We start from the raw sequence: 21,781 nt of genomic DNA, 5'->3' as shown, positions 1-21,781 counted from the left end.
GAGACACCTGCCAAAGCCACGTTGGCGTCTTCGCCCCCCCCTCTGGCTTGGCTGTGCCTTCTGGGGAAGGCGGCTCGGCCTCTCCGGGCCTCTCCCCGGTGACCCACAAGGGAGGGAGCCGAGCCCTGCTCCGCCTTTGTGCTTGCTAGGGAAAGGGAGCACAGACCAGAGACGCCGCCGAGACGGCCTGGGAGTAGGCGCCCCCCCCCACCCTTGGTTCCCCAATTGTAGCCACCACCCTCCCCAGGGCACTCCTCGGCAGAAGCACCCAGAAGTGGAGAGAGATACTCCTGCACCCCCCACACCCCCAGGCTCCGCCCACTATGGAGTCGGGGGCCTCAGGGCCGGGACGGCGACGTCACTGAGGGTGTGCGTGCCAGGCTCCCCGGATGCGGCTGGGATGGAGCGGCGCGGCACAGGGCTGGCTCAGGGAGGGCCTCGGCCGTCGCGTCCCAGCCTGCGAACCCACCGCCCCAGGCTTTGACACTGGATGTCCTTGGCTAACTCAGGTCTTGGCTTGACCAGAGCCTCATGAATAGTAACAGTTTCCCCACCAGAAACCGTGTGTGCGTGTGTGTGTGTGTGTGTCCACGTGGATGTGTGCGCCTGTGGCTACGAGAGGGTTCCAAGGGTGCCGCGAGGTGTGGTCTGGGGATGCCGCTGCCGTGCACGGGAAGGCGGCAGCTGCGCCTGCCTCCTGGGCTCTTCCCGACCCCCTCTCAGGTCTCCCATCAGAAAGGGGAGGGAGCTGAGGCTCTCCAGGCTCTGACGCCCGCTCGGGGTGGCGCCAGGTCAGTCCCAGGGCTGTGCTGCTCTGTGACCAGGGTAGTCCCAGGGCAGGCCTGCCTAAAAGCTCAGTGCCTGATTCCAGAACTTTCCCCAGGAGGCTCCTTGCTATCAGGGCAGTGCCCTCCCCCTTCCCTGCCCAGTGGAAAGCAAGGGCAGGCCCAGGCCCCTGGCTTCCCTGGCTGCCCCAAGCCCGCTGTGGCCGCTGCGTACATTCCCTGGCCGCCGGGCCACCGTCCTCCTTCTCCTACATTTTCCTCTCTGGGCTGTCTCCTGCTCTCCCGTCTCTGAGGGCCGATGTCACGGCTCTCCCAGGTACAGGCAGTTCTCACCCCTGCCTGGACGTGCTCTGTGATGTCATCGGAGCCGTAGCTAGAGGTGACATCCCGGCCGAGGGTCCAGCCCGTCAAGGCTCTCTCTCCCCTCCACTTTGTCTACACAGCAGTGACCAACCAGAAAAGTGACAGGAAGTGGCCGGGGTTGTGCTGGGCCCAGGAGCCCCCGCCTGGAAGGATGCAGCGCACCCCGTGAAATGGATCCACCTGCACGCAGGAGCCGCCCATCCTTCACCCACCTGGGGGTATCGGCCAGGTTTGCACCGGGTATGAGTGCCCCTTGGTGCCCACGCAAATGCAGAGGCCAGTGAGGAAGCGGTGACAGCTCTGGGCAGTGGGGGCACCGAGGGACCTGCAGGGGACTCCGTCCAGTGTCCAAGTTCCAGAGCCTCTGGTTCTCAGTCTGCACTTGTGAAAGAACGCGGGGCGCGAGGTTTCGCAGCCCTGGGTCTGTGGGCATTGGAGGCGCCGCAGCGGGAGAGGTGGAGGGGTGGTGGTGTGGGACCCGCTGGAACAGAGAGGACAGTGTCGGTCTCCCCGGGGACAGAACGAGAGGGAGGGGGGCGACGTGGCCACTCTGCACTCCATTCTCAGTCCGCACCTCAGCTCTCGCTCTGCGTGACCAGCTGAACCCCAGCCGTGAGCGCAGCAGCAGTCAGCTCCGGGGTGCCCAAGCACCAGGGCCGTATCTAAGAGCTAGGGGACTCCCACGGTGCCAGGTGTCGGAGGGAGGCCCCCGATGTTGCTGCGCGCTGAGACGCCGCCAACATGGCCGTCCCGTGCGTGCATCGTGCTTGTGAGCCGGCCTGGGGGCACGAGGGTTCTGCCCCCACCTGCTGCCTTGCACGCCCGCACCAGCCCCCAGCCACTTCCTCTCCAGGTCCCCCCCTGCTTTATTTAGGGGAAGACTCAGCACACGGTACAGGGTACAGACGCCCAGGCTGACGGCGGCTCCATTTCTCCCTCGTGTCGGACACAGGCAACCCAGTGAGAGCCCCGTCACCAAGTGCAAGGTGTCGCAGTTTGGGAGGTCAGGGCACGGGGAGGCCAGAAAATCAGAGGGCTTCTCCGTGGGTGCTGGGGGTGAGATGAGGAGGGGAGGGGCCGGGCCAGCAGCCTCTCTGGCCGAGAAAGGACAGTGGACGCCAGGCATGGTGCAGCGAGCGCTCCAGCTGGGCACACGGAGGTCATGGCTGGCAAACAGCAGTGAGGAGCAGGCGGGCAGGCAGCGTCCTCCCCTGGCACGGGCAGAAAGCGGGGAGCCAGCGTTCCCCACGCTGCATAACCGGGAGAGGCGGACAGAGCTCCAGGGCCTACAAGTCGTCACCCCTTCCCGCTGGGCCCCCGGTCCCCGAGCTCCGTGTCACACGAGGCCCAGAGCCGCCCCTGGGATGAGCTCAAAGACGTGGGCCTGTGTCCCTGCCTGCACCCATCTCTCCCGCCCGCCTGCGAATCCTCGTGAGGAGCAGAGGGCGTCGTGGTGTCCGGATTTCTGCAGCTCTACCTCCTCCGGCCTCCGGGGTGGATGCCTGGGAGGCCTCGGTTCCTGGAAGACACGTCCCCCTGTGTAAACAATGCCGCCACACCCTGACGTCACGGTGCGGATTTTATAACTTCCAGTTTCTGCTCTCTTCCCTGGGACTTTCCAAATGCTGCTCCTCATCCCAAACGCAGCGTGGAAAACGAGCCGGGGAGCGGACGACGCAGGGCGGAGGGAAGGTGCGCCCGGGCGGCTGGCGCTGGCCCAGAGCTCTCATCCTGTGATGGCGCTCTGGTGCCACGGAGGCTAACACGGCCACGGCAGACAGCCACGGCTGTGGGGGCTCAGGGACAGCCTGGCCCTGCGCCCCAGCCTTGTACGTGCGACCCCGGGCGGCCATAGGGTTCCCCGCTGCCACACAGGTGCCATGACTATGACAGGGGGCACGAGTGATGCAGGCAGAACGAGGGGTGCTGTTATGTACCCCGCCCCCCGCAGCCCAGCGGGCAGGCCGGGCTCCCTGTGCCTTCCCCGCCTCCTGGCCTCGCGCCCGGGGTCTGCTCCCCGGCCCTGAGCGAGGCTGCCGAGGGGCTGGGGCCTGTGCTGAGGGATTTTCTTTGGGCCACCCAAGCAGTCATGGGCCAAGCAGGGACTGAAGTGCCTCTCCTGCCTGTCTCCTCGGAAGGGAGGGGCCAGTGACGGGCAGGGGCCTGAGGGTCAGCCGGCTGCCCGGACCCCCCGGAAGTGCTCGGAGCCCATGCTGTCGGTCAGCACCCGCTGAGAGGCGGCTCGGAGGCTGTTCCCAGAAGAATGTCAGATGTTGTCCACAGGCCCGAGGCAGGCACAGCTAACTCAACACTGAAACTCGGGCAGACGGCTCCTGCCCGGAAGGTCCCCATGGCGTGGGCGGGCGAGGGCGGCCGCTCAGTGGAGAGCAGAGGCCCTGGGAGCAGGCGGGCTTGGTTCAGACTCCCTCTGGGAGACTTCAGGCTGCCCCTGGACCAAGGCAGATGCCCAGACGCTCCACAGTGTGGAAGGAAGAAGGCGGAGCACCCCGACCCTCTGAACGCCGGCATGTGGCCCCAGGCCCACTCCAGTGTCCTTACTGTGCCCCGTACAGCTGACACGGAGCACTCCCAGAAAAAGTGTGGACTCCCTGGGCCCTCTCCCCCTCCACCCAGGGCCACAGGGGCTGCGTGGGGGTCCAGCTCCTGCTTCTGGCTCCACTTTCCCCAGCCTGTGGTGTTGTCAGGGCCGGGCAGTGGCACCTCCCCCATCAACCTGGCCGGGCATGTCCCCAGCAGGCCTCGGCCTGCACTGGCATTGCTGGTCTTAGCAGGGAGCTGAGCTTACTCTCCGGGGTGGTGGCAATGAAGGAGTGACTGCTACCAGCGGTGCCCACACACCCTCTGCAATGAGAGGATGTGAGTCACGGCCCCACGTCCAACCCCGTGAACCCCATGAGCCAGCGAGGCTCAGTGGACAGCTGGACCTGCACCTGTGCTCTGGGACCACCTGTGACATCCAAGCAGGGCGACCGCCTACTGAGAAAGAGTGACCTGAGCCAGAGTCTCAGGACACGATCCCATGGCCCTGCAGTGTCACTTGTCACCACAATCGCGGGGACAAGCACATCCAGCCCAAGACGAGACAATGAGCCAGGCCCCGGGACGAGGCGCCGGATCACAGAGCCATCAGGAGACGTGTCCTCCAGCAAGTGGGGGACAGACAGCAGCCCCGACAGGGCCTACAGCATGGAACAGAACAACAGGCAAGGAGGAGACTTAGGGACACAACAGCCCAAATCAGAAGTCGCCACGGGTGCGACAGAGAGTGAAATGACAGAGAAAAGAAGACGCAAACTTGAAGAAGAACAAGAGAAAGTATCCCGTCCGAATGGGAAAAGGAAAACAGGAAAAAAGAAACTTTGAACAGAGCTGGAGGGACAAATGGAGAATACAAAACACCCCATATTCAGGCCATCGGAATCCCAGAGGGAGGGGAGAGAGCCAGGCTGAACGTTCATGTGATTTTTTTAAGGTTTATTTATTTCAAAGGCAGAGATACAGAGCGGGGAGACAGACAGAGATCGTCCATTCACTGGTTCACTCCCCACATGGCTGCAATGGCTGGGGCTGGGCCAGGCTGGAACCGGGAGCCAGGAGCTTCTTCCATGTCTCCCAGGTGGGTGCAGGGACCCAAACACTTGGGCCATCTTCCACTGCTCTCCCAGGTGCATTAGCAGGGAGCTGGATCATAAGCGGAGCAGCCAGGAGTTGAATGGGTGACCATATGGGATCACAACACAGCAGGTAGAGGCTTAAACGTCTATACCACAGAGCCTTCTCCTGAATGTTTGTTTTAACGAAACAGGGGGTGAAAAATCTCTAAATTTGTGAAAAGCATAAACCTAATGGATTCAAGAAGTGGAGTGAAACCCAAATGGCATGAACTGAAGTAAATGCACACTGAGACAAACCATAAGCCAACTTCTAGACACCAAAGACTAGTGCAACACTTGCAAGGAGGCAGAGGGACACGGGTGCTCCTGTCGGGCGATGCAGTCAGAAAAGCCCTCTCCCTGCGGCCTCGGAGGACAGGGACAGGAAGCATACTTCTCACCGGATGAGAGAAGGGAGCCGCCATCCAGGGACTTGGCACCCAGCAAGCGTCTCCCTCAGGACGGCGAGAGAAAGAGACCGTGAGCGAGACAACAGTGAGGGACTCCGTCTCCGGCAGCCCCCACCTTGCAGAACGGCTCCGGGGATTTCTGCGGGGGGCTTGGGGAGGGAAAGCAGGCCGCGGAAAAGCTGGGGCAGCCCCAATCCCCTCCACGTCTCCACAGGGCTTCTGAAGTCACTTGGGACGCGAAGGCTGTGACTCTCTGAAGCAGTGTGTCAGGCAGACGGAGCACAGTGCAACGCCGTCACCTTCCTAGAGAGAGGAGCCGGTTTGCACGTGGCTCTCGGTGCTCGGCTCTGGGGGCACTGGGGTGGCAAGGGCAGCCACTGGGAAAACGATGAAATCTGTTAAATGAATCAACACACAGTCCTGAAAGTGCTCGTACGACAAGAAGGCAAGGAAAGAGGAACACAGAGGAAGGACGCAGGTAACACACAGGCCGTGCATAACAGAATGACAAGCCTAAGCTGTAACATATCAGCAAACCGCTGAACACAGAGGTGACAGAGGCCGAGCCAACCGCACACTGTCGGCAGAAGCTCCAGCGCCGCGGCAGAGGGGTGAGAATCACGACAGGTGCCAACACACCAGGCAGGTGCACGTAGAAGCATTGCTACGTCAATGTCACAGAGAGTGGGCTTCAAACAAAGACAGACGCCAGGGACCGAGGCACGCACCTCGTCCGGGCTCCGTCGGCTGACTGTAGGGGGCCTCTTCGGCCCCCGGCTCCCCGTGCGCCTCCTCTCACGTGGTGCGGACACTGTCACCCTAATCCACACACCTCGGGGTCAGCAGATAGGAGCTCCGTGACCTGCATAGGCCCTGCCCCCACAACTGGGGCCATTTCCCCGTCTGTAAAGCGGGGAAGGGGATGGCAAACGGGTGAGAAGGAGCTGTGCGCGAGGCCCCCAGCCGTGCGGGCTGGGTGTGAGAGAACATGACCCGGCGCCCGCTCCCCAGGTGTGTCAGGTGGGCGGCGGCAGTGGCGCTCCTGCAAGAGCAGGTGCATTTGAGGGGGAGAAGGTGAGGCCGGGAGGGGCCCGGGCGGGGTGTTCTGGGATGCCCGGGGGGAAAATCCCAGCTTGGCCATCCAGACAGAGTGGACGGGTGTGCGCCTCCCCCAGAGCTTTCTGACGGGACGGAGGGATCCCGGCGGCAGCAGAGCTCACAGGCACGCTGGGCGAAGTGGTTTCCAGAGGAGGGGCTGTGGCTTCCGCACTCGGCTGACCCCGAGGAGCATAAGCCGCCCGCCCCGCCGGGAGCTCTGGTTTGTTTGTATGGTTTGGGCCATTTCTGTAAACGTTTGACCCGCTTGGCAATCCAACCCACAGCAAAGGAGCACTTTCATGTTGGACAGGGCACTCCGCCCCCGCCACCCCTCCAACGCCGCAAGTGAGACCCGGGAGGGCCCGCCGTGCTGCGCCTGTTCTGAAACATCTCGAAGCCAAGGGAGCCGAGACCGCTCGGCCTGGTGGATGGGGAAGAGGTGTGAGACGAGGCGGGGCCCACCCACAGGCAGGGGCTGCGTTTGCCTGTAGCGTCCCCCGGCACCCAGCCCACAGGTCCCGGGCAATGGAGCCCCAGGAACAGGCAGAGCAAGGGTCCCACGCGAGCCACCTGCCGGGGCCGCGCCTGGCCTGCTGCCCTTGCCTCGTGCCACCGGTGTGCCAGGCAGCTGGCCGAGCGGCGGCCATGTGGCTTCAAGCACAACGACTCACTGCCACCCACTTACGGCTTCTGAGCAATTCACGTAGATTTTTATAGAGTGGGACACAGCAGGTCTATCAAGGGAGAGACGGAAAGGGAGGGGATGAAAGGGATGGGGACGGGGTGGGGCTGGGGTAGACCCTGCAGAACGCGTGCACAGCACATCCCTGCCTTGTTTAAAGATCTATTTACTCCTTGATCAAAAGTCAGAGTGACAGAGAGAGGGAGGGGTCTTCCACCTGCTGGTTCACTCCCTAGATTCTGGGCCACAATGGGCAGGGCTGGGTCAGGCCGAAGCCGGGAGCCGGGAGCTTCTTCCTGGTCTCCCACGTGGGTGGCGGGGCCCAAGCATTTGGGCCATCCTTTGCTGCTTTCCCAGGCCACAGCAGGGAGCTGGATCGGAAGAGGAGCAGCTGGGACACAAGTGTCCACATGGGATGCTGGTGTGACAGGTGTCGGCTTTTCCGGCTGAGCCTTGCCCTGGCCCCCCCATGCCGTGTCTTTAGGGTCCTGTTACTGCTGTGGTCACTACTCTGTTCTTGTCGTCGGGGGCACTGGGGACATACTGTACACAGCAGACAATCGCAGATGGGGAAAAATGGGCCAGTCCGCCACGTCCCCGGCTTTCCAGCCGCCCCCCCTGGCGTGGGTGGCCTGGGCACTGTCACCTGCACACTGGCTGGCCAGTCCGCCATGTCCCTGGCTTTCCAGCCCCCCCACCCCGGCGTGGGTGGCCTGGGCACTGTCACCTGCACACTGGCTGGCCAGTCTGCCATGTCCCTGGCTTTCCAGCACCCCCCCCTCGGCGTGGGTGGCCTGGGCACTGTCACCTGCACACTGGCTGGCCAGTTAGGAGGCCCCGTGCCTGAAGCCATCTCATGGAGCCGGCTCACAGTCCTGCTTCCCACAAGGCATTTGCAATCACTGGTGACCGCACTGGCCGCCTTGTGCTGGGCACTTAGGGGGCCCTGGGGCAGGGTCCAGGATCCAAACGGTAGCTAAGCCCCCTGGCGTTGCCATGGACTGTAGAGACCCTGCCCCCCACCACCTTGGGTTGTTCTCGGCTCTGTGCCTGGTGCTCCCTCCCAGAAGTGCAGAGAATGGCTGTGCCATGACTCAGCCTTCAGAAACGAGAGTCAAGGTCGTGTCGCGGGGGAAGCAGAGGAACCCCTCACAGCAGGAGACTCTGGGGGGCTCTGCTGACCAAGGGAACTGAGGGCTGGGCAGCCTTGGGGCTGTCCCCACCCCGGGTCCCAGGGAGAGATGGACTTGCAGGACTCTGAGGGAGACAGTGACCAAGCAGGGACCACAGTGACAGAGGCGGCCCTTTGCTGGAGGGAGAGACATGCGGGCCTGGGTGACCCCCACAGGGCAGACCTCCCAGGAGGGAGAGAAGAGAAACCCCAAGTGCCCAACCACTGTCTCCCCTCCTCTGCTCCCCCGAGTTCCTGCTGGCTGAGTTTGGTGAGGCAGAGAGCAGGGGACCGTGGGTGGCCTGCGGTAGGCTCACCCCAGGGCAGAGGGAAGGACACACCCACAGCTCCTCCACTGTGTGCATGCATCGGCACCACCGTCTGCCTCCGACCCTTACTGCCTCGGCTGCTCTCCGTCCCCAGCCCTGCTCTCTGCCACGCCACCTTCCAGGGCCAGGGGGCCAGGGTGGCCAACACACACCCCTGGTTAACCTCTCAGCAGCCACTGCCCCCCGGACCGGGTCCCCTCCCCATGCCCAGCCCCCACCCTGCAGCCTCCTGCCCACTTGCGCAGGCAGTAGCCTGGGGAGCTGGGAATTCTCAGGAGGGTCCCAGCGGCTCCCACCTGCGCCCTTTTGTACACCTCTCCCTTGTAGCTGGACCCACCTGCCCGGTCTGGGAGGGGGTCCCTGCGTCTCCGTCAAGGATCTTCTCTGGTGTCACCTCCAGGAAGCCTCCCCTGACCACCACATCTGCATCAGGCCCCCTTCCTCTGAGCGCCCACAGGATCCAGTCCTCTGACCAGTGACCTCTCCCAAGTGGTGGTGGGGGGAGCTGAGCAGCCACAAGTGGACACTCGGAGTGGGGACACAGAGGGAGACCCCTCACCCCCAAACGCTGGGGAGAAGTGAGACTCGGTCCAGCAAACAGCGCCTGCAGAGCCAGGCCCTTCACCCATGGTGGTGGTGTTGCTGTCGCTGTCACTGAGAGCGAGCACCTGTCCTGTGCCAACCTGGGCCCGGGCGCTGGGTGCAGGGAAGAGAGCACTGCAGAGGGCCTGGCCGGGCTCAGCCGGGCTCGCGGGCTCTTCCATCAGGGGTTCTGCTGCGCTCAGGAACTGCCCCGTCCTGCAGCCACAGCCCCCTCTCTGCTCGCCCCAGAGCCCTCAGCCCCCAGACACGCAGCAGCCGGCGGTAGCCATGGGGGCCAGCAGGGAGGAAGCCGCTGAGGGCGCCCAGCCTCGGGGTCTCCATCCTCTAAGCAGCCAGCAGTAGGCACCGGAGGGGCTTGGATGGGGTCCTGACTGGAGCCGCAACCACCTCCCCTCTCCAGGCCTTCCCATTCAAGCTGGGTTTCCGGTGCTCAGCTTGTCACCCTCAGCCCCAGGGGGTTAGTGACAATGACATGAAAGGCAGTTGCCATGGCGGTGTGACTCCTGCACAGGCCAACTGGAGAAAGGCCACTCGATGGCGGGCCCCTCTCCTGTCCCCACTTCTTCCTCGCAGTGTTGACGTGGACCCCGCGTCTGACTGGCGCACGATTCACCTTTGTTGGATGTGGGTTCGATTTCTAGTGGTCAGTGGAGGCAGCGGCCCAGGTGCACGGGAGCGTGGGGAGGGCAGGCGGGATGCCGCTCTGCTGGGCCGGACATCTCTGCTGCGGGGTCCCCAGCTCCGCAGAGCAGCCGGCTGCCGCGTTCTAACTGCATAGAGCAGGCCGAGACCCGCGGCCGGCTGCAGCCCATCTGAGCTTCCCGCATGCCGATGGCGATGAAATGGACTGTGCATCACCTGGTTTTTCACCTGGTTTGTGGAGGGGGCCTGAAACCCAGGGTTGAGCTTGGGCAGTGGGATGGTGGACAAGGAGGGGGCCGGGGAACCTCAGGGTCCTCCACCCCCTGGGCCTGGACGCCTGGCCTTGTCCAGGAAAGCCCTGGAGAAGCGAGGCCTCTGCTATGAGCCAGTGGCAGGTCTGCTCCTCTGGGGGCCGAGTCCTGGGCTGTGACAGGGCCGGGCGGCCGAGGGGGAGGGAGAGCAGGGGAGGAGGCTCTTCTGCAGGCAATGCTGTCCCCCGCAGGCGTGTGCCACAGCCGGGCTCAGCTGCTGGCGGGCTTGCCTCTGCGTAGAGGAGCGTGCACGTGTGAGCGCGTGCAGGTGAGGGAGTGTGCGTGCCCGTCTGAGCATGGGCGCTCTGCCCAGATGTGAGCCCGAGAGTGTCCGCGCTGGGTGAAGACGAAGTCCTAAACGCGGCCTGTGCTCGGGGCCCGCTGCCTCCTGGACACGCCATCTGCCAGCCACGGAACTTCCGCAGTACCAAGAACAATGTCGGGACACTTCCCGGAGGAAGCTCCTTCCTGCTGGAGGGAAGAAAGCAGCTCCCCAGCGACGAGCGGGTGCCAGGAGGCGTCCGGCTGCGGCCACGACCCGGAGGAGGACGACGCCCACTTCCTCTCGCACTGAGACACGTCCCAGGTTCCACCTCAGTGCCGCAGCCCGGCTGCGCCTCCGTTCTGGCTGCCGGAGGGGAAGCGGAATCGTAGGTGGTGAGTGAGGTGACCTGTCCAACAGCGCTGGGGAAGACCCCAGGGACGTGCTGTTCCCTGCGGGATCTCCCTGAGATCGGGGGATGGGAACGGAGTCTTGTTGAGGTAGTTCCTCCCCAGCACCCCCTTCCGCCCGCCTTTCCCTCGCTCTCCCAGTCCTGTCTGTGCTCAGTCGCCACTTCCGTGAGCGACTACGTGGCTCTCTTCTTCCTTGTTTGACACAGGTATCAGTGCACCTGCTCCAGGTGGCCACGCTGCAGGGAGCGCTCAGGGCCACACCTCCAGGCAGCCTGAGCTCCTGTGCACCCAGCACGTGTCTGCAGACCCCAGACCCTGCCGCAGAGGCCCCGGGTCCCCAGGACGCAGCTGTCTGCGGCAGCGGCTGGCAGTTTATTTATCGCTCTCCCTGGGGTTTTACTGGGGGCTCCATAAAATCTGCCTGTTGAGTCAGGAAGGTTTACGGCCTGGGTTACATTTGGGGATTTTAGATTCTGCGTGTTTGGTTTGTCATCTTGAGAAAAGCCACAAGTTTTGTTTTGTTTTGCTTTAAACAAAGGCGTTTCGGGATTTGCGGGAAGCTGAAGAGAACCCTATATCCTGCAAAAGGGAAGAAAACATTTTTGGGGACGTTTTGAAGGAAACAGAAACTGCAAAGATTCGGGACGAACCATCTGGCGTTCTCTCAAGGTCTGATTTCCTCACCCTTCCCCCAGCAGGCAGGCGCACGCACGCCGAAGACACTGGTGAACGCGACAAAAACCAGCGTTTCGGGAAAGAAAACTTATCTCAGCCGCATCTGCAAAGACGCTATGGCGCTCGTGTGGGCACAGCTCGGCTCGGCCCGGCCGGTGCCGCAGGACGCCTGCGCGTCGCTGCCACTTGTTTTTCTGTAAAGAGTGCGCGTTTTCAACCAACTACCACGTTTTCACCACCATGCCCAGTGTCTCTTAGAAAGTCCCAAAGAAGTCCAGGGCACCTTTCTCCCCGCCAGCGGCACACAAGCGTCCCTTTGTCCCGAACACGCCTCCCGCGCTCGCGTCCGTGAGAACACAGCGAGCACTCCTGATGCGGCAGACTGGTCTCCTGTCTTCGCGAGGTTTCCCAGGAGGGGCCTGCCCTCCTCTTCGGGTAGCCTCTCCCTGCGAAGCTGGCTTTCCCTCTTCTCGACGACTGCAGTGGACTGTCACCCGGGAATCGCCCCCTCTCCTTAGAGACGCCCGAGCCCTGAAGCTCCGTCACCTCCGGCGGCCCCGAGGCTCGGCCGCGGTTCCGGGCACTGCCAGGCTTGCTGCAAACACGGCCCAGGTGGGAGGCACAGGAGAACTGCCTTGGCGCAGGCTCAGACAGCACGAGGATTTGTGTGGCAGATCGAACCTGGCAGCTGAGTTTAACAACCATTCTAACCTATCCTCGTGCAGGCTCTGATGAACAAAACACCCTTTATTCTGGCTAGAGGGGAACCGGTTTCTTAGACTAGAAGATACAGAATATACAGCTCTGTCTCTTTGGGCCATTGAAGCGGATGGCAAAATGAGACGGGGATGGGGGCAGCCACTGGCCACAAAGGACACTTTCACCTCCCACCCCCACACAGCAGCAAAACTGTCCAGCGGCCCTCAGCAGAAATCACAGCGCTGCCTTCCAGCGAGAAAGCCCAGGGCCACAGCCAAGAGGAGAGCTCCGTCCAGCAGACGGGAGGCCTCCCCAGCCACCCCAACTCCCGCCCGCCGGGCAGTCGCTGCCCAGGGACACTGCACAGGCGGCGGGGGGTGGGGTGGGGTGGGGCACACAGCTGAGACTCCCACAGCTTCCACGGCAGGATTTCACCAGCCGAACCAGGCAGAAAGCACACCTGTGACCTAATTTTCATGCCTTTCATCTGGATTTCTAGTGGCGTCCATGCAATGAGAAATGTGTCTGCATTTTGTCAAGAAATGCTTGTCACTTTAACTCCCCGTTGTCGTCCCACGTCTCCTGCCCGCAAGCGGACGGAGGTGGGGCAGCCCCCTTCGGCCTTGCTCAGCGATGAGCTGCACACTGCGGGGGGGGGGGGGGTGCGTAGGGACATTTGCTCTTGCTGCCCACACAGGAGAAGCAGAGCTGGGCCCAACCCTCCTGTCCCTGCCACCTGTGATGCACAGCTAGGACGCAACAGTGCAGGTCACACCTGGGTCCTGGCGTTCCTTCACTAGATGGTGCACTCCCATGTTTATACGCGGGGAGCAGCAGACAGGTGTGGGCATCCTGGAGGGAGGCACACACCTGGGACCCTCGCCTCCCGCCCCTTCCCCACCCTGTGCCCAGGCAGAGCAGTGGGAACGTCTTTTGAATGGCATTTGGGGGCTGCCTGGAACATCCTGCAAACAGAGGGAGGGGTCTGTGTGTGTGCACTTGTGTGTGTGCGCCTGTGTGCACTGTGTGCTTGTGTGGACTGTGTGTGCACTGACGCGCATGGGTGTGCGTGGGTGCAGAGGCCTTGTGCTGAGAGCCCAATGTGAGGCCACACAGAGAACCAGGGAGCAGCGAACAAGAAACTGGAGAAGGAGCCTCAATGACGCAGAGGGCCCAGCCCTCAGTTTCAGAAGGGGGAGGGCTGGAAGTGGAGCAAAGAGAGGCAAAGCCCCAGAGGGGTGGCGGGCAGCGGCTTCTGCCCCTCCCAGCCTCCCGTGGTGCACGGTGTGGAGGGAGCGCCACAGGCCGCTACCTGCACTCCTGTGCCTCCCGCAGGAACCAGTGCTGCCTTCTCTGTTTATTTGAAAGATTGAGTTACAGAGAGGTAGAGGCAGAAAGAGAGAGAAAGAGAGAGAGAGGACTTCCATCCACTGGTTCACTCCCCAGATGGCCCCAATGACTGGAGCTATGCTGATCCGAAGCCAGGAGCTTCTGGGTTTCCCATGGGGGTGCAGGGGCCCAAGGACTTGGGCCGTCTTCTACTGCTTTCCCAGGCCACAGCAGAGAGCTGGATCAGAAGTGGAGCAGCTGGGACTAGAACCAGCACCCATATGGGATGCCAGCACTGCAGGCAGCAGCTTATCCACTATGTCACAGTGCTGGTCATTTTTAGAGTTCACACATGCATGAGCCGAGGCCTGGGCAGGGCAACAGGGAGGAAGAGGAGGCCCCTGCTGAAGCCTGGCTTAGGGTCTTGTCGGGGCTGAGGCTCCACTTTGGCCCAAGGAGATTTTTTTCTTGTCATCTGGCCAGGGGTGGGGAAGACGGAGTAGCCCTCCATGCCAAGGCTGCAGGAGCAGGGGCTGGGGGTGGCAGGGCAGGGGGCCCCTGGTCTCACCTCCCCCCTGATGGGAGTGGTCTGGGGGGGATTTCTATAGGTCAGGATGCCAAGGGCAACCCAGGAGAGGCCGAGGCTGGTGGGATCCTGTGAGGGTGCACTGGACCAAACCCCAGGACAGGACAGCCTGTGGCCCCCAGAGTGTCCAATAACCTTCCCGTCGTTCCAGGAGCTCAGGTTCGAGGGACAGCCTGGGACCCTCCCAATCCTGGACTCAGCTGTCACAGAGAAGTGCATGCTCACAGTGTGACCGCCCACCCCCAGCCTCAGCCAATCAGACTGCAGAGGCTGCAAGCGGCTCCTCCCAGGAGCCTGTGGCATGGACTCACCGGTGACTGTCCTGGAGAGGCCATCCAAGCTGCGTGGGAGGCAAAGGAGGAGGCAGGCAGGTCTGGGGCCCACTCCCTCCCCAGACACCCCCCCACTAGGATTGTGGCTCTCGGGTCACCTTAACGTGGCCCTGGGACAGCAGTGTCCACCTCAGTCCAGCCTCCAGCTCTGTACGTGTGTCCTGGGGTTGGGGAAGGAGGGTGACCACGAGAAACGCCTACTGGGCAGGCACTGTGGCACACCCGTGTGGGCGCTGGCTCCAGTCCCGGCTGCTCCACTTCCCGGCCAGCTCCCCACTAACATGCCCGGGAAAGCAGAAGATGGCCCAAGTCCCTGGGCCCCTGCACCCACGAGGGAGACCCAGAAGAAGCTCCTGGCTCCTGGCTTCGGCCTGGCCCAGCCTCGGTGGTTGTAGCCATTTCAGGAGTAAACTAGCATATGGAAGATTTCTCTGTCTCTGTCTCTCTAACTCTGCTTTTCAAATAAATAAAATAAATCTTTTTTAAAAATGTGTATTATACCTTCACCAGCAGTGTGGCTAAAATTAAACTCTGGCAAGGATGTGAGCAGAGCTTCCCTTTGGGAGAGGCTTGGTGGGATCTGCTCCAGCCGGACATCACGGCTGCTGGGTGACCCAGCAATTCCGCTCCCAGGGACACACGCAACAGGAAGGCCGACATGTGTGCGGCTGAGAATGTGCCAACACACCGTCCACGCGGCCCCCCGCCGGGGACCTCCCACAGCCGCTGGCGGGAGAACCGACGCAGCCTGGGCGTGTTTGTGCCGTAAACCAGCACACGGCAGCAGGGAGGGACCACGCACCCCCCCCCCAAAGCTCCAGACCCTCAGAGCCTGCAGGAGAGGAAGTGGGGGACATCGGCCTGCAGGGAAGATTCCAGAAGGACATCAGCTCCAGCCCAGACACGGCTGGGCAGTCCCACGTGCTCTGGGGCTGTGTGACTCTGGCTTTATCGCAATCGGCCCGGCCACAAGCCTGTGTGGAGCCCTGGCCGGCGTCTCCAGCACGCAGTTGGGAGATGCCGGCCACATGCCTGGGATTCCCGCAGGGTTGGGACGGATGCGCTTCCCCCTGACGGCTGGGGCTCTCCCGCTGTCCTGGCTTAGCTCCTGTCAGTCCAATAAAAAAGAAATATTTGCAGCAGTAACAAGATGGGTCCACGGATTAACTGTGTGGCTCCCTTGGTTATTGGGGAAATATTTGCCTGAGCGGGGAGTGGCCTGGGATTAGGAAGCTCCCAGCTGGAGATCGGGGGCCCAGGAAGCAAGAGAGGAAGCCTGGGAGGGGCAGGGCCCAGCGGGCCGCCCCCAGGGGAGGGTCTGCCCTGCCCGACCCTCACCAGCAGGAGCTGGGCAATGTGCCCCTGACCCTTGGACCCCTTTTCCACCCAAGTGGATCAAAACCAGCACCCAAGAACCACACTGGACGTCCCTGTTCTGTGTTTGCAAGGTGCAGCTAATGCTGCTCCCAGGACGTCACAGACGCTGGGAGCTCAGCTCGGCCACGGAAGGGGCCTGCGGGACCTCACGGTGCTTCGGCAAAAGCCCTGTGGAGGGGAAAGTGTGTCTGGTGCAGGCCGCCGCCGGGGTAGCGAGGGGCGTGTGGCAGCTACCGAGGCGGCCCCTCCCCCTCCTGATTGAGGACGGGAGGCACAAACAATCCCAAATGCTTCCAATCTGGTCCTCGAGGAGAAAGGATATTTGTGGTAACGGAGAAATTTGCCACCCAGCGCTGCAGCTTTGGTGTCGTGTTTCTGTGGTCGCAAGTTATTCACCCAAAATTGGTCTCTGCTAAGAAACACGGCGAACAAGATTCCATACAACAGGATCTGCAGGGGTCGTCCACGGCAGGGCTGACGCTGGGGAAGTGAAAGCAGAGGCAGAGGCGAGGCAGAGGCAGAGGCGAGGCGAGGCAGAGGCAGAGGCAGAGGCGAGGCAGAGGCAGAGGCGAGGCAGAGGTGAGGCAGAGGCGAGGCAGAGGCGAGGCAGAGGCAGAGGCGAGGCAGAGGCAGAGGCAGAGGCAGAGGCGAGGCAGAGGCGAGGCAGAGGCAGAGGCAGAGGCAGAGGCAGAGGCAGAGGCGAGGCAGAGGCGAGGCGAGGCGAGGCGAGGCGGCCTGGGCTTCCCGGCCCTTCCGCCCGGGCCCTCCCGCCACCTCGCTGAGAAGGGAAGTTTTCACATTCAGCCTCTGGGGCACTCCCTCGAGAACACGGTTGATCCACGCAGTGGCGCCTGCTCGCTGGGAGCCGGCCCATGGCGGGCGGGGGAGGGGAGGGTCTGTCCAGGCGTGCCCTTCCCCCACACAGGGAACCCACAGCATGCCTGAGCCCCAGCCGCACCGGTACGGACCCCCTCCAAGCTCGGAGGCACACGGTGAGGCTGCGGCCGAGTCCTGGCCCTGCCGGCCGGCTGACTGCTCAAGTGGCTGAGCCGCAGCAACCTCAGGGACAGAATGGGGACAGGGACGAGGCCTGCCCTCCCCACGGAGTCTGGACGGAGCGTGCGAGCCAACCAGAAGAAAGCACTAACAGGGTGCTGCACCAAAGCGAGTCAGACGGTTTCTGGGTGGTCCCAAGCCCTCTCCCCGGATCCTGGGACTCCCTGGCCTGCAGCTGAGAGATGAGAGGGCCGAGACACCGTGCAGTCTGCGCTAAGCTGCTACGAGGAGCGATGGACGAGCTGCGACGGAGCCCCCGTGACACAGAGCCCCTGACGTCCGGCTCAGGGGTCCTGGTGGGGCCCATGTCTTCTCCACCCCTCCCACACCTTGGGGGCGGGGCGGGGCCAGGGAGGAGCCATGCACAGAGCTAGTCCTGCTCACGCCCTTCTCAGGGCTGACCTGTCCGCGCCGGGCAGCGGCTGGACGCCAACCACCATGCACTTGCATAAATTAAGCTTCCCTTTCACTGTGCTCAGCTTGATCTCAGACTGCGGGGGAGGGGCGATGAGTCAGCAGGACTTCCTCCTCCCCCTCCTCACTCTTCCCCCACGGTGTGCAGCGCAGCTGTGCCCAGGACAAGGACTCGGGCTGGGGCTTCTGAGCTCAGCAGAGAGAGGCACGGGATTTCCAGGGTGAGAGCCCCAGTTCCCTGGACACCTGGACGTGGGTTGCTGACGGCTGCCTGAGCTGAGAAGGGAGCAGTGCTATGTGGACGGGGTCTCCTTGGGGTGGGTCTCGGAGAAGGGCCCTGGAGGTATGGGAAGCGCACATGCGCGGTTGCTGACCCGCACCAGCAGCCTGAGGAAGGTCTCTCTTGCCGCCTGTCCCAGGGCTGGCACTGTCGCTGCCCAAGCATCCCAGATGGAGCCACAGAGGGAGCTGGGCTCCCTGGAACGAGTCCCGCTCAGCGCCATTCGTGGCTTCACCTACCACACATCCGTTCAGTCATTCACCCACGGGACACACAAGCCAGGCTGGCTCCTTAGAAAGCAGGTGCTGAGTCGTGTAGCCCAGCAGTGCGGTGAGCTGTCGGCCTTTAGCCTTCGTCCCTGCTTCGGAAACGGCCAACCAGCCCACAACGATTCCGTTTGGTCAGATGCCTGGAGGACAAAGAAGATGAAAACACTACGACGGGGGTGCCGGGCTCCCTGGATGACCTGGGGCAGCTCTGGAAACGGTGTGATGAGCAGCCTGACCTGCAGCGGAGTCTGGAGGGACATCGGCCGGGGGAGCTGTCTGTGGACATCAGCCACACCCTGCCCATTGCTGCGTCCAGTTCTTGCGATGCGCACGTCCATCTCTGGGACGGACAAAATGGCAAACAGATGAAGTCTACAGCTGCAGGACCTGCGGATGCCTGGACTTTGGCCTTTTCTCCCGATTCCCAGTATCTGGCCACAGGAAGGGAAAGTGAACATTGTTGGTGTGGAAAGTGGGAAAAAAGAATATTCCTTGGACACAAGAGGAAAATCCACGCTCAGCATTGCGTGCGGTCCCGATGGGAAGCACCTGGCCAGCGGAGCCGCAGACGGCACCATCCATGCTTCTCGCATTGCAACTGGCACGCTACTGCACACGCTGGGAGACAGCAGCCCAGCCCGGCCGGCACGCCGACTGGACGCACCTCCTGGGGGCTGAACGTCCCAACCAGCCACACTGTGTTTCCAGCTCGTCTGACCACAGTGTAGAAGCCTGGGATGTTGGGACGAGGACTTGTGTCCACATCTCCTTTGATCACCAGGATCAGGTCTGGGGAGTAGAATACAATGGAAATGGCTCAAAAGCTGTGTCGGTTGGTGATGACCAGGAAACTCTCGTCTATGACCGTCCAGTGCGAGCCAGAGTCTCCGCGCCCTGGCTGCTCCAAGCATGCACGGCTCCATCCCGACACTGCCTTCCTGGACGGCTCTCCTCACAGAACACAGCACTTACTAGGGCAGAGACTGAAGTTCTGTAGCTACAGTAACAACATTCCCATTGTACTGGGAACACTGTACATTAAAGTAAATAAAGCATTCTTTTTTTTTTTTTTTAATTTTTTGACAGGCAGAGTGGAGAGAGAGAGACAGAGAGAAAGGTCTTCTTTTTGCCGTTGGTTCACCCTCCAATGGCCGCCGCAGCTGGCGTGCTGCGGCCGGCGCACCGCGCTGATCCAATGGCAGGAGCCAGGTGCTTCTCCTGGTCTCCCATGGGGTGCAGGGCCCAAGCACCTGGGCCATCCTCCACTGCCTTCCCGGGGCACAGCAGAGAGCTGGCCTGGAAGAGGGGCAACTGGGACAGAATCTGGCACCCCGACCGGGACTAGAACCCGGTGTGCCGGTGCCACAAGGCAGAGGATTAGCCTATTGAGCCACAGCACCGGCCATAAAGCATTCTCAATGCAAACAGTGAAAAAAAAAAAAAAAGGAAAGCAAGCAGGTGCTGAAATACTTCAGTCCTTGAAGCCAAGACCAATCAGGAAGGAATATGATGTCAAGGAATGAATACGTGGGTGGATGGATGAACAGGCGGGAGGGTGAGTGTGTGGGTAGGTAGATGAACAGGCGGGAGGCTGGGTAGGTGGATGAGTGTGTGGGTAGGTAGATGAACAGGCGGGAGGCTGGGTAGGTGGGTGAGTATGTGGGTAGGTAGATGAACAGGCGGGAGGCTGGGTAGGTGAGTGTGTGGGTAGGTAGATGAACAAGCGGGAGGCTGGGTAGGTGAGTGTGTGGGTAGGTAGATGAACAGGCGGGAGGCTGGGCAGGTGGGTGAGTGTGTGGGTAGGTAGATGAACAGGCGGGAGGCTGGGCAGGTGGGTGGGTGTGTGGGTAGGTAGATGAACAGGCGGGAGGCTGGGTAGGTGAGTGTGTGGGTAGGTAGATGAACAGGCGGGAGGCTGGGTAGGTGGGTGGGTGTGTGGGTAGGTAGATGAACAGGCGGGAGGCTGGGCAGGTGGGTGGGTGTGTGGGTAGGTAGATGAACAGGCGGGAGGCTGGGCAGGTGGGTGGGTGTGTGGGTAGGTAGATGAACAGCGGGAGGCTGGGCAGGTGGGTGAGTGTGTGGGTAGGCAGATGAACAGGCGGGAGGCTGGGTAGGTGAGTGTGTGGGTAGGTAGATGAACAGGCGGGAGGCTGGGCAGGTGGGTGAGTGTGTGGGTAGGTAGATGAACAGGCGGGAGGCTGGGCAGGTGGGTGAGTGTGTGGGTAGGTAGATGAACAGGCGGGAGGCTGGGCAGGTGGGTGAGTGTGTGGGTAGGTAGATGAACAGGCGGGAGGCTGGGTAGGTGGGTGAGTGTGTGGGTAGGCAGATGAACAGGCGGGAGGCTGGGCAGGTGGGTGAGTGTGTGGGTAGGTAGATGAACAGGCGGGAGGCTGGGTAGGTGGGTGAGTGTGTGGGTAGGCAGATGAACAGGCGGGAGGCTGGGCAGGTGGGTGAGTGTGTGGGTAGGTAGATGAACAGCGGGTGGCTGGGCAGGTGAGTGTGTGGGTAGGTAGATGAACAGGCGGGAGGCTGGGTAGGTGAGTGTGTGGGTAGGTAGATGAACAGGCGGGAGGCTGGGCAGGTGGGTGAGTGTGTGAGTAGGTAGATGAACAGGCGGTGGCTGGGTGATTGGATGGATGAATAGATGGGTGAGTGAATGGGTAAACGGGTGGGTGGGTGGGTGGATGAATAGAGGGGAGGGAGGGCAGGTGGGTGGATGAATGGCTTCATCCTTTCATTTTTTTTGTTCTGTCCACACAAAACCCCACTATTACCACTCCCTGTGTAAAGGAGCAGAGCTGCCAGTTAGGAGAACAGACCCAGGCACTCGGCCTCTTCGTTATCAGGCACCGACCATGCACTCAGCATCATGCTGGTGCCGGAGGCTGGGGCTACAGGGAGCTGCGTTGGTCGGCTTTGCTCAGAGCCCAGGGTTTCTCTGCTGTCAGCCCGAGGGAGGTCTCTTTGTCACCTCCTGCACAGGTGAGGAGACCAATATGCAGAGAGAACCTAATAGACTTTGTCAGGGCCACCTCTGACCGGTCTGAACCGGCTGTCACACTGAGGTTCCCAGGCCAACAAGAATGGGCTAGGGGAAGAAAGGTGATGAGCATTTGTGTGACAGCTCTATCCAACCAGGGACTTGAGGGACCGGAGGGCCGGGAGACCCAGGGGAAAGCTAAGGTGGGCAGTGGGAACGGGGGAAGGTACTGTGGTATTGAGAGGGTGACAGGCCCTTGGCCAGGCAAGCGACTAAGCTATCCTCAAGTGCAATCAGGCCTGGAATCGGGTCTCCATCCCTCTCCCCCACTTCTTCCCACCACCGCCATCAGCACCAACCACAATATTACCAATACCACTACCACCAGTAACAACAGCACCATCAAAACCACCAGTACCAACAGCAGTACTATCCCCGCCACAAGCATCAACACCATCACCATCCTGAAAACCACCAACACAACAACACTGATAACACCAATAACCCCAAACACCAGCAAAAACACCAGCACCACTGACAGGAACACACCGACCTCGGTACTAACAGCACCACTAGAATTGAGAGCAACACCAGTAACACTGTCAACACCAGTACCGGTGACATCATCAGCGTACCAGTACCACCACACACAGCAGCATCCACACCACCGCCATCCTGAGAAAACATTAACACCAACAGTGACAGACAACACCAGTGCTGCCACCCCCAGTACCGCCACCACCACTGCGGCTGCGTGGCCCCCGCCCCGCGCCTGTGCTCCCACGTCGTGCTGGCGGGCCCTCTCTGGACCTGGGCTTCCCCACCTGCCAAGTAAGAGGACCGCTGGAGAGCGGGGCTGGTCTCTCAGGGTGCCTCAGCAGTGTCTGCAGGCGGCTGTGGCCGTCACACCGCTCAGGGACGGTCCCCACCGCAAGCCGAGCCCACAGGAGCCCTGACGTCGAGCGTCCCAAGCCCCCAGAAGCTGTGACTGAACCCCGAAGCCTCCTAAAATGCGATTCTCTGCGGAAAGTCCCTAAAAGG

General features: G+C 61.9%; 1 long non-coding RNA gene and 1 pseudogene across 1 annotated transcript in view; one reads left to right on the top strand and one right to left on the bottom strand.

Annotated features, from left to right (window-relative positions):
* LOC138846593 (uncharacterized) overlaps positions 1–21,781 on the bottom strand; it is a 150,230-nt gene that overhangs the window by 46,392 nt on the left and 82,057 nt on the right. The gene's annotated exons all lie outside the window — the stretch shown is intronic.
* LOC103347056 (superkiller complex protein 8-like) lies at positions 17,662–21,575 on the top strand (annotated as a pseudogene).

This window comes from Oryctolagus cuniculus, chromosome 18, assembly GCF_964237555.1.
Source record: "Oryctolagus cuniculus chromosome 18, mOryCun1.1, whole genome shotgun sequence".
NCBI lineage: Eukaryota > Metazoa > Chordata > Mammalia > Lagomorpha > Leporidae > Oryctolagus > Oryctolagus cuniculus.
The sequence above is the reverse complement of the archived record's forward strand: the minus strand, read 5'-3'. Positions and strand labels throughout refer to the sequence as shown.